Here is a 13,589-nt window from a genome sequence, read left to right as displayed (position 1 = left end):
GGCTGTATTACTCAGTATTCCTCCAGACCCAGGGCTGTATTACTCTGTATTCATCCCGAACCAGGGCTGTATTACTCTGTGTTACACCACACCCAGGGCTGTATTACTATGTATTACACCAGACCCAGGGCTGTATTACTCTGTATTCCTCCAGGCCCAGGGCTGTATTCCTCTGTATTACTCCAGGCCCCAGGGCTGTATTACTCTGTATTACACCAGACCCAGGGCTGCATTACTCTGTATTCCTCCAGGCCCTGGGCTGTATTACTCTTTATTCCTCCAGACCCAAGGCTGTATTACTCTGTATTCCTCCCGACCCAGGGCTGTATTACTCTGTATTCCTCCAGGCCCAGGGCTGCATTACTCTGTATTCCTCCAGACCCAGGACTGTATTACTCTGTATTCCTCCAGAATCAGGACTGTATTACTCTGTATTCCTCCAGACCCTGGGCTGCATTACTCTGTATTCCTCCAGGTCCAGGGCTGTATTACTCTGTATTCCTCCAGGCCAAGGGCTGTATTACTCTGTATTCCTCCAGACCCATGGCTGTATTACTCTGTATTCCTCCCGACCCAGGGCTGTATTACTCTGTATTGCTCAAGGCCCAGGGCTGTATTACTCTGTATTCCTCCAGGCCAGGGCTGTATTACTCTGTATTCCTCCAGGCCCAGGGCTGTATTACTCTGTATTCCTCCAGACCCAGGGCTGTATTACTCTGTATTCCTTCCCGACCCAGGGCTGTATTACTCTTGTATTCCTCCAGTCCCAGGGCTGTATTACTCTGTATTCCTCCAGGCCCAGGGCTGTATTACTCTGTATTCCTCCAGACCCAGGGCTGTATTACTCTGTATTCCTCCAGGCCCAGGGCTGTATTACTCTGTATTCTTCCCGACCCAGGGCTGTATTACTCTGTATTTCTCCAGGCCCAGGGCTGTATTACTCTGTATTCCTCCAGGACCAGGGCTGTATTACTCTGTATTCTCCCTGGCCCAGGGCTGTATTACTCTGTATTCCTCCAGGCCCAGGGCTGTATTACTCTGTATTCCTCCAGACCCAGGGCTGTATTACTCTGTATTCCTCCAGACCCAGGGCTGTATTACTCTGTATTACACCAGACCCAGGGCTGTATTACTCTGTATTACACCAGACCCAGGGCTGCATTACTCTGTATTCCTCCAGACCTAGGGCTGCATTACTCTGTATTCCTCCAGACCCAGGGCTGTATTACTCTGTATTCCTCCGAACCAGGGCTGTATTACTCTGTATTACACCAGACCCAGGGCTGTCATTACTCTGTATTCCTCCAGACCCAGGGCTGTATTACTCTGTATTCCTCCAGGCCCAGGGCTGTATTACTCTGTATTACTCCAGACCCAGGGCTGTATTACTCTGTATTCCTCCAGACCCAGGGCTGTATTACTCTGTATTCCTCCAGGACCAGGGCTGTATTACTCTGTATTCCTCCAGACTAAGGGCTGTATTACTCTGTATTCCTCCAGGCCCAGGGCTGTATTACTCTGTATTCCTCCAGGCCCAGGGCTGTATTCCTTGGTATCACACCAGACCCAGTGCTGTATTACTCTGTATTCCTCCCGACACAGGGCTATACTACTCTGTATTCCGCCAGGCCCAGGGCTGTATTCCTCTGTATCACACCAGACCCAGGGCTGTAATCCTCTGTATTCCTCCAGGCCCAGGGCTGTATTACTCTGTATTCCACGAGGCCCAGGGCTGTATTACACTGTATTCTACCCGACAGAGGGCTGTATTACTCTGTATACCTCCAGGCCCAGGGCTGTATTCCTCTGTATCACACCAGACCCACGGCTGTATTCCTCTGTATTCCTCCAGACCCCCCAGGGCTGTATTCCTCTGTATTACACAAGACCCAGGGCTGTATTACTCCGTATTACACCAGACCCAGGGCTGCATTACTCTGTATTCCTTCAGACCCAAGGCTGTATTACTCTGTATTCCTCCCAACCCAGGGCTGTACTACTGTATTCCTCGCGACCCAGGGCTGTATTACTCTGTATTCCTCCCGACCCAGGGCTGTATTACTCTGTATTCCTCCCAACCCAGGGCTGTATTACTCTGTGTTGCACTAGACCCAGGGCTGCATTACTCCGTATTCCTCCAGGCCCAGGGCTGTATTACTCTGTTTTCCTCCAGGCCCAGGGCTGTATTACTCTGTATTACACCAGACCCAGGGCTGTATTACTCTGTATTCCTACAGGCCCAGGGCTGTATTCCTCTGTATTACAACAGACCCAGGGCTGTATTACTCTGTATTACACCAGACCCAGGGCTGCATTACTCTGTATTCCACCAGACCCAGGGCTGCATTACTCTGTATTCCTCCAGGCCCAGGGCTGTATTATTCTGTATTCCTTCAGGCCCTGGGCTGTATTACTCAGCATTCCTCCCGACCCAGGGCTGTATTACTCTGTATTCCTCCCGAACCAGGGCTGTATTACTCTGTATTCCTCCAGGCACAGGGCTGTATTATTCTGTATTCCTCCAGGCCCAGGGCTATATTACTCGGTATTCCTCCAGGCCCAGGGCTGTATTCCTCTGTATTCCTCCAGGCCCAGGGCTGCATAACTCTGTATTCCTCCAGACCCATGGCTGCATTACTCTGTATTACACGAGGCCCAGGGCTGTATTACACTGTATTCCTACAGGCCCGGGCTGTATTACTCTGTATTCCTCCAGGCACAGAGCTGTATTACTCTGTATTCCTCCAGGCCCAGGGCCGTACTACTCTGTATTCCTCCCGACACAGGGCTGTATTACTCAGTATTCCTCCAGACCCAGGGCTGTATTACTCTGTATTCCTCCAGGACCAGGGCTGTATTACTCAGTATTCCTCCAGGTCCAGGGCTGTATTACTCTGTATTCCTCCAGACCCAGGGCTGTATTCCACTGTATTCCTCCAGGCCCAGGGATTTATTACTCTGTATTCCTCCAGGCCCAGGGCTGTATTACTCTGTATTCCTCCAGGCCCAGGGATGTATTACTCTGTATTCCTCCAGGCCCAGGGCTGTATTACTCTGTATTCCTCCAGGCCCAGGGCTGTATTACTCTGTATTCCTCCCGACACAGGGCTGTATTACTCTGTATTCCTCCAGGCCCAGGGCTGTATTCCTCTGTATCACACCAGACCTAGGGCTGTATTCCTCTGTATTCCTTCAGGCCCAGGGCTGTATTACTCTGTATTCCTCCAGGCCCAGGGCTGTATTACTCTGTATTCCTCCCGACCCAGGGCTGTATTACTCTGTATTCCTCCAGTCCCAGGGCTGTATTCCTCTGTATCACACCAGACCCAGGGCTGTATTCCTCTGTATTCCTCCAGGCCCAGGGCTGTATTCCTCTGTATTACACCAGACCCAGGGCTGTATTACTCTGTATTGCACCAGACCTAGGGCTGCATTACTCTGTATTCTTCCAGACCCAAGGCTGTATTACTCTGTATTCCTCCCGACCCAGGGCTGTATTGCTCTGTGTTACACCAGACCCAGGGCTGTATTACTCTGTATTCCTCCAGACCAGGGCTGTATTACTCTGTATTCCTCCAGACCCAGGGCTGTATTACTCTGTATTCCTCCAGACCCAGGGCTGTATTACTCTGTATTCCTCCAGGCCCAGGGCTGAATTACTCTGTATTCCTCCAGACCCAGGACTGTATTACTCTGTATTCCTCCAGAGCCAGGGCTGTATTACTCTGTATTCCTCCAGCCCAGGGCTGTATTACTCTGTATTCCTCCAGGCCCAGGGCTGTATTACTCTGTATTCCTCCAGACCCAGGGCTGTATTACTCTGTATTACACCAGACCCAGGGCTGTATTACTCTGTATTCCTCCAGGACCAGGGCTGTATTCCTCTGTATTACACCAGACCAGGGCTGTATTACTCTGTATTCCTCCAGACCCAGGGCTGTATTACTCTGTATTCCTCCCGACCCAGGGCTGTATTACTCTGTATTCCTCCCGACCCAGGGCTGTATTACTCTGTATTCCTCCAGACCCAGGGCTGTATTACTCTGTATTCCTCCGACCCAGGGCTGTATTACTCTGTATTCCTCCAAACCCAGGGCTGTATTACTCTGTGTTACACCAGACCCAGGGCTGCATTACTCTGTATTCCTCCAGGCCCAGGGCTGTATTACTCTGTATTCCTCCCGACCCAGGGCTGTATTACTCTGAATTCCTCCAGACCAAGGGCTGCATTACTGTGTATTCCTCCAGACCCAGGGCTGTATTACTCTGTATTCCTCCCGAAACAGGGCTGTATTACTCTGTATTCCTCCGGACCCAGGGCTGTATTACTCTGTATTCCTCCAGGCCCAGGGCTGTATTACTCTGTATTACACGAGACCCACGGCTGTATTACTCTGTATTCCTCCAGGCCCAGGGCCTGTATTCCTCTGTATTACACCAGACCAGGGCTGTATTACTCTGTATTCCTCCAGGCCCAGGGCTGTATTCCTCTGTATTACACCAGACCCAGGGCTGTATTACTCTGTATTCCTCCAGACCCAGGGCTGTATTCCTCTGTATTCCTCCAGGCCCAGGGCTGTATTACTCTGTATTACTCCAGACCAGGGCTGTATTACTCTGTATTCCACCAGGCCCAGGGCTGTATTACTCTGTATTCCTCCCAACCCAGGGCTGTATTACTCTGTATTCCTCCAGACCAAGGGCTGTATTACTCTGTATTCCTCCCGAACCAGGGCTGTATTACTCTGTGCTACACAAGAGCCAGGGCTGTATTACTCTGTATTCCTCCAGGCCCAGGGCTGTATTACTCTGTATTCCTCCAGGCCTAGGGCTGTATTACTCTGTATTCCTCCAGACGCAGGGCTGTATAACTTTGTATTCCTCGAGGCCCAGGGCTGTATTACTCGGTATTCCCCCAGGACCCAGGGCTGATATTACTCTGTATTACTCCAGACCTAGGGCTGCATTACTCTGTATTCCTCCAGGCCCAGGGCTGTATTTCTCTGTATTCCTCCCGACACAGGGCTGTATTACTCTGTATTCCTCCAGACCCAGGGCTGTATTACTCTGTATTCCGCCCGACCCAGGGCTGTATTCCACTGTATTCCTCCAGGCCCAGGGCTCTTTTACTCTGTATTCCTCCAGGCCCAGGGCTGTATTACTCTGTATTCCTCCAGGCCCAGGGATGTATTACTCTGTATTCCTCCAGGCCCAGGGCTGTATTACTCTGTATTCCTCCAGGCCCAGGGCTGTATTACTCTGTATTCCTCCCGACACAGGGCTGTACTACTCTGTATTCCTCCAGGCCCAGGGCTGTATTCCTTGGTATCACACCAGACCCAGTGCTGTATTCCTCTGTATTCCTTCAGGCCCAGGGCTGTATTACTCTGTATTCCTCCAGGCCCAGGGCTGTATTACTCTGTATTCCTCCCGACACAGCGCTGTATTACTCTGTATTCCTCCATACCCAGGGCTGTATTCCTCTGTATCACACCAGACCCAGGGCTGTATTCCTCTGTATTCCTCCAGGCCCAGGGCTGTATTCATCTGTATTACACCAGACCCAGGGCTGTATTACTCTGTATTACACAAGACCCAGGGCTGCATTACTCTGTATTGCTCCAGACCTAGGGCTGCATTACTCTGTATTCTTCCAGACCCAAGGCTGTATTACTCTGTATTCCTCCCGACCCAGGGCTGTATTGCTCTGTGTTACACCAGACTCAGGGCTGCATTAATCCGTATTACTCCAGGCCCAGGGCTGTATTACTCTGTTTTCCTCCAGGCCCAGGGCTGTATTACTCCGTATTACACCAGATCCAGGTCTGTATTACTCTGTATTCCTCCAGACCCAGGGCTGTATTACTCTGTATTCCTCCAGGACCAGGGCTGTATTACTCTGTATTCCTCCAGGTCCAGGGCTGTATTACTCTTTATTCCTCCCGACACAGGGCTGTACTACTCTGTATTCCTCCAGGCCCAGGGCTGTATTCCTTGGTATCACACCAGACCCAGGGCTGTATTACTCTGTATTCCTCCAGACCCAAGGCTGCATTACTCTGTATTCCTCCAAACCCAGGGCTGTATTACTCTGTATTACACCAGACCCAGGGCTGCATTACTCTGTATTACTCCAGACCCAGGGCTGCATTACTCTGTATTCCTCCAGACCTAGGGCTGCATTACTCTGTATTCCTCCAGACCCAGGGCTGTATTACTCTGTATTCTCCCGAACCAGGCTGTATTACTCTGTATTCCTCCGACCCAGGGCTGTATTACTCTGTATTCCTCCCGACCCAGGGCTGTATTACTCTGTATTCCTCCCAACCCAGGGCTGTATTACTCTGTATTACACCAGACCCAGGGCTGCATTACTCTGTATTCCTCCAGTCCCAGGGCTGTATTACTCTGTATTCCTCCAGGCCCAGGGCTGTATTACTCTGTATTACTCCAGACCCAGGGCTGTATTACTCTGTATTCCTCCAGGCCCATGGCTGTATTCCTCTGTATTCCTCCCAACCCAGGGCTGTATTACTCTGTGTTACACGAGACCCAGGGCTGCATTACTCCGTATTCCTCCAGGCCCAGGGCTGTATTACTCTGTTTTCCTCCAGGCCCAGGGCTGTATTACTCTGTATTACACCAGACCCAGGGCTGTATTACCCTGTATTCCTACAGGCCCAAGGCTGTATTCCTCTGTATTACAACAGACCCAGGGCTGTATTACTCTGTATTACACCAGACCCAGGGCTGCATTACTCTGTATTCCACCAGACCCAGGGCTGCATTACTCTGTATTCCTCCAGGCCCAGGGCTGTATTACTCTGTATTCCTCCAGGCCCTGGGCTGTATTACTCTGTATTCCTCCCGACCCAGGGCTGTATTACTCTGTATTCCTCCCGAACCAGGGCTGTATTACTCTGTATTCCTCCAGGCACAGGGCTGTATTCCTCTGTATTCCTCCAGGCCCAGGGCTGTATTACTCTGTATTCCTCCAGGCCCAGGGCTGTATTACTCTGTATTCCTCCAGACCCAGGGCTGTATTACTCTGTATTACACCAGACCCAGGGCTGTATTACTCTGTATTACACCAGACCCAGGGCTGCTATTACTCTGTATTCCTCCAGGCCCAGGGCTGTATTACTCTGTATTCCTCCAGGCCCAGGGCTGTATTACTCTGTATTCCTCCTGGCCCAGGGCTGTATTACTCTGTATTCCTCCAGACCCAGGGCTGTATTACTCTGTATTCCTCCAGACCCAGGGCTGTATTACTCTGTATTCCTCCAGGCCCAGGGCTGTATTACTCTGTATTCCTCCAGACCAGGGCTGCATTACTCTGTATTCCTCCAGGCCCAGGGCTGTATTACTCTGTATTCCTCCAGACCCAGGGCTGTATTACTCTGTATTCCTCCCAGACCAGGGCTGTATTACTCTGTATTCCTCCAGGCCCAGGGCTGTATTACTCTGTATTCCTCCAGACCCAGGGCTGTATTACTCTGTATTCCTCCAGGACCCAGGGCTGCATTACTCTGTATTCCTCCAAGCCCAGGGCTGTATTCCTCTGTATTACACCAGACCCAGGGCTGTATTACTCTGTATTACACCAGAAACAGGGCTGCATTACTCTGTATTCCTCCAGACCCAGGGCTGCATTGCTCTGTATTCCTCCAAGCCCAGGGCTGTATTCCTCTGTATTACACCAGACCCAGGGCTGTATTACTCTGTATTACACCAGAAACAGGGCTGCATTACTCTGTATTCCTCCAGACCCAGGGCTGCATTACACTGTATTCCTCCAGACCCAGGGCTGCATTACTCTGTATTCCTCCAGACCTAGGGCTGCATTACTCGGTATTCCTCCAGACCCAGGGCTGTATTACACTGTATTCCTCCCAACCCAGGGCTGTATTACTGTATTCCTCGCGACCCAGGGCTGTATTACTCAGTATTCGACCGGACCCCGGGCTGTATTACTCAGCATTCCTCCTGACCCAGGGCTGTATTACTCTGTATTACACCAGACCCAGGGCTGTATTACTCTGTATTCCTCCAGACCCAGGGCTGTATTACTCTGTATTCCTCCAGGCCCAGGGCTGTATTACTCTGTATTCCTCAGGCCCAGGGCTGTATTACTCTGTATTCCTCCAGACCCAGGGCTGTATTACTCTGTATTACTCCAGACCCAGGGCTGTATTACTCTGTATTCCTCCAGACCCAGGGCAGCATTACTCAGTATTCCTCCAGACCCAGGGCTGATTCCTCTGTATTTCTCCAGACCCTAGGGCTGCATTACTCTGTATTCCTCCAGACCCAGGGCTGTATTACTCTGTATTCCTCCAGACCCAGGGCTGTATTACTCTGTATTCCTCGCGACCCAGGGCTGTATTACTCTGTATTACACCAGACCCAGGGCTGCATTACTCCGTATTCCTCCAGGCTCAGGGCTGTATTACTCTGTATTCCTCCAGGCCCAGGGCTGTATTACTCTGTATTCACTCCAGACCCAGGGCTGTATTACTCTGTATTACACCAGACCCAGGGCTGCATTACTCTGTATTCCTCCAGACCCAGGGCTGTATTACTCTGTATTCCTCCAGACCAGGGCTGTATTACTCTGTATTCCTCCCGACCCAGGGCTGTATTACTCTGTATTGCTCGCGACCCAGGGCTGTATTACTCTGTATTCCTCCAGACCCAGGGCTCTATTACTCTGTATTCCTCCAGACCTAGGGCTGTATTACTCTGTATTCCTCCAGGCCCAGGGCTGTATTACTCTGTATTCCTCCAGACCCAGGGCTGTATTACTCTGTATTACTCCAGACCCAGGGCTGTATTACTCTGTATTCCTCCAGACCCAGGCTGTATTACTCTGTATTCCTCCAGACCCAGGGCTGTATTACTCTGTATTCCTCCAGGCCCAGGGCTGTATTACTCTGTATTACATCCAGACCCAGGGCTGTATTACTCTGTATTCCTCCAGGCCCAGGGCTGTATTACTCTGTATTCCTCCAGACCCAGGGCTGTATTACTCTGTATTCCTCCCGACCCAGGGCTGTATTACTCTGTATTCCTCCAGGCCCCAGGGCTGCATTACTCTGTATTCCTCCAGGCCCAGGGCTGTATTACTCTGTATTCCTCCAGACCCAGGGCTGTATTACTCTGTATTCCTCCAGGCCAGGGCTGTATTCCTCTGTATTACACCAGACGTAGGGCTGTATTTATCTGTATTACACCAGACCCAGGGATGCATTACTCTGTATTCCTCCAGACCCAGGGCTGCATTACTCTGTATTCCTACAGGCCCAGGGCTGTATTACTCTGTATTCCTCCAGGCCCAGGGCTGTATTACTCTGTATTCCTCCCGACCCAGGCTGTATTACTCTGTATTCCTCCAGACCCAGGGCTGTATTACTCTGTATTCCTCCAGACCCAGGCTGTATTACTCTGTATTCCTCCAGACCCATGGCTGCATTACTCTGTATTCCTCCAGACCCAGGGCTGTATTACTCTGTATTACACCAGACCCAGGGCTGCATTACTCTGTATTCCACGAGGCCCAGGCTGTATTACTCTGTATTCCTCCAGCCCAGGGCTGTATTACTCTGTATTCCTCCAGGCCCAGGGCTGTATTACTCTGTATTCCTCCAGACCCTGGGCTGTATTACTCTGTATTACACCAGACACAGGGCTGTATTACTCTGTATTACACCATGCCGAGGGCTGTATTCCTCTGTATCACACTAGACCCAGGGCTGTATTACTCTGTATTCCTCCAGGCCCATGGCTGTATTACTCTGTATTCCTCCATGCTCAGGGCTGTATTACTCTGTATTCCTCCAGGCCCAGGGCTGTATTCCTTTGTATCACACCAGACCCAGGGCTGTATTACTCTGTATTCCTCCAGGCCCAGGGCTGTATTACTCTGTATTCCACCAGGCCCAGGGCTGTATTACTTTGTATTACACCAGACCCAGGGCTGTATTACGCTGTATTCCTCCAGGCCAGAGGCTGTATTCCTCTGTATTACACCCGACCCAGGGCTGCATTACTCTGTATTCCTCCGGACACAGTGCTGCATTACTCTGTATTCCTCCAAGACCAGGGCTGTATTCCTCTGTATTCTCCAGACCCAGGGCTGTATTACTCTGTATTCCACCAGACCCAGGGCTGCATTACTCTGTATTCCTCCAGACCCAGGGCTGTATTACTCTGTATTCCTCCAGACCCAGGGCTGTATTACTCTGTATTCCTCCAGGCCCAGGGCTGTATTACTCTGTATTCCTCCAGACCCAGGGCTGTATTACTCTGTATTCCTCCCGACCCTGGGCTGTATTACTCTGTATTCCTCCAGACCCAGGGCTGTATTACTTTGTATTCCTCCAGACCCAGGGCTGTATTACTCTGTATTCCTCCAGGCCCAGGGCAGTATTACTCTGTATTCCTCCAGGCCCAGGGTTGTATTACTCTGTATTACTCCAGACCCAGGGCTGTATTACTCTGTATTCCTCCAGGCCCAGGGTTGTATTACTCTGTATTACACCAGGCCCAGGGTTGTATTTCTCTGCATTACTCCAATCACAGGGCTGCATTCCTCTGTATTCCACCAGGACCCCAGGGCTGTATACTCTGTATTCCTCCAGGCCCAGGGCTGTATTACTCTGTATTCCTCCAGACCCAGGGCTGTATTACTCTGATTTCCTCCCCAGACAGGGCTGATTACCTCTGTATTCCACCAGAACCAGGGCTGTACTACTCTGTATTCCTCCAGACCCAGGGCTGTATTACTCTGTATTCCCTCAGGCCACAGGGCTGTATTACTCTGTATTCCTCCAGGCCCAGGGCTGTATTACTCTGTATTCCTCACGACCCAGGGCTGTATTACTCTGTATTACACCAGACCCAGGGCTGCATTACTCTGTATTACACCAGACCCAGGGCTGCATTACTCTGTATTCCTCCAGACCTAGGGCTGCATTACTCTGTATTCCTCCTGACCCAGGGCTGTATTAAACTGTATTCCTCCCGACCAGGGCTGTATTACTCTGTATTCCTCCAGACCCAGGGCTGTATTACTCTGTATTCCTCCCGACCGAGGGCTGTATTACTCTGTATTCCTCCAGACCCAGGGGCTGTATTACTCTGTATTCCTCCAGACCAGGGCTGTATTACTCTGTATTCCTCCAGACCCAGGGCTGCTTTACTCCTGTATTCCTCCAGGCCCAGGGCTGTATTACTCTGTATTCCTCCAGGCCCAGGGCTGTATTACTCTGTATTACACCAGACCCAGGGCTGTATTACTCTGTATTACACCAGACCCAGGGCCTGCATTACTCTGTATTCCTCCAGACCCAGGGCTGCATTACTCTGTATTCCTCCAGGCCCAGGGCTGTATTCTCTGTATTACACCAGACCCAGGGCTGTATTACTCTGTATTACTCCAGACCCAGGGCTGCATTACTCTGTATTCCTCCAGGCCCAGGCTGTATTACTCTGTATTCCTCCAGGCCCAGGGCTGTATTACTCTGTATTCCTCCAGACCAGGGCTGTATTACTCTGTATTCCTCCAGGCCCAGGGCTGTATTACTCTGTATTACACCAGACCCAGGGCTGTATTACTCTGTATTCCTCCAGGCCCAGGGCTGTATTACTCTGTATTCCACCAGACCCAGGGCTGTATTACTCTGTATTCCTCCAGGCCCAGGGCTGTATTCCTCTGTATTCCACCAGACCCAGGGCTGTATTACTCTGTATTCCTCCAGACCAGGGCTGCATTACTCTGTATTCCTCCAGACCTAGGGCTGTATTACTCTGTATTCCTCCAGGCCCAGGCTGTATTACTCTGTATTCCTCCCGACCCAGGGCTGTATTACTCTGTATTCCTCCAGGCCCAGGGCTGCATTACTCTGTATTCCTCCAGGCCCAGGGCTGTATTACTCTGTGTGCCTCCAGGCCGAGGGCTGTATTACTCTGTATTCCTCCAGACCCAGGGCTGTATTACTCTGTATTCCTCCAGACCCAGGGCTGTATTACTCTGTATTCCTCCCAAACCAGGGCTGTATTACTCTGTATTCCTCCCAACCCAGGGCTGTATTACTCTGTCTTCCTCCCCTACCAGGTCTATATTACTCTGTACTCCTCCAGACCCAGGGCAGCATTACTCAGTATTCCTCCAGGCCCAGGGCTGTATTACTCTGTATTACACCAGACCCAGGGCTGTATTACTCTGTATTACACCAGACCCAGGGCTGCATTACTCTGTATTACTCCAGGCCCAGGGCTGTATTACTCTATATTCCTCCAGACCCTGGGCTTCATACTCTGTATTCCTCCAGGCCCGGGGCTGTATTACTCTGTATTCCTCCAGGCCCAGGGCTGTATTACTCTGTATTCCTCCCGACCAGGGCTGTATTACTCTGTATTCCTCCCGGCCCAGGGCTGCAAACTCTGTATTTCTCCAGACCCAGGGCTGTATTACTCTGTATTCCTCCAGGCCCAGGGCTGCATTACTCCGTATTCCTCCAGGCACAAGGCTGTATTACTCTGTATTCCTCCAGGCCCAGGGCTGTATTACTCTGTATTACACCAGAACCAGGGCTGTATTACTTTGAATTACACCAGACCCAGGGCTGCATTACTCTGTATTCCTCCAGACCCAGGGCTGCATTACTCTGTATTTCTCCAAGCCCAGGGCTGTATTCCTCTGTATTACACCAGACCCAGGGCTGTATTACTCTGTATTACACCAGACCCAGGGCTGCATTACTCTGTATTCCTCCAGACTCAGGGATGAATTACTCTGTATTCCTCCAGGCCCTGGGCTGTATTACTCTGTATTACTCCAGACCCAGGGCTGTATTACTCTGTATTCCTCCCGACCCAGGGCTGTATTACTCTGTATACCTGCAGGCCCAGGGCTGCATTACTCTGCATTCCTCCAGACCCAGGACTGTATTACTCTTTATTCCTCCAGACCCAGTGCTGTATTACTTTGTATTCCTCCAGGGCCAGGGCTGCATTACTCTGTATTCCTCCAGGCCCAGGGCTGTATTACTCTGTATTCCTCCAGGCCCAGGGCTGTATTACACTGCATTCCTCCCGACCCAGGGCTGTATTACTCTGTATTCCTCCCGAACCAGGGCAGTATTACCCTGTATTCCGCCAGACACAGGGCTGTATTACTCTGTATTACTCCAGGCCCAGCGCTGTATTACTCTGTATTCCTCCAGGCCCAGGGCTGTATTCCTCTGTATTCCTCAAGGCCCAGGGCTGTATTCCTCTGCATTACACCAGACCCCGGTCTGCATTACTCTGTATTCCTCCAGACCCAGGGCTGCATTACTCTGTATTTCTCCAAGCCCAGGGCTGTATTCCTCTGTATTACACCAGACCCGGGGCTGTATTACTCTGTATTACACCAGACCCAGGGCTGCATTACTCTGTATTCCTCCAGACTCAGGGATGAATTACTCTGTATTCCTCCAGGCCCTGGGCTGTATTACTCTGTATTACTCCAGACCCAGGGCTGTATTACTCTGTATTCCTCTAGAAACCAGGGCTGTATTACTCTGTATTCCTCCAGACCCAGGGCT

The sequence above is a fragment of the Carcharodon carcharias genome, chromosome 14, assembly GCF_017639515.1.
Source record: "Carcharodon carcharias isolate sCarCar2 chromosome 14, sCarCar2.pri, whole genome shotgun sequence".
Taxonomy (NCBI): Eukaryota; Metazoa; Chordata; class Chondrichthyes; order Lamniformes; family Lamnidae; genus Carcharodon; species Carcharodon carcharias.
The sequence above is the reverse complement of the archived record's forward strand: the minus strand, read 5'-3'. Positions refer to the sequence as shown.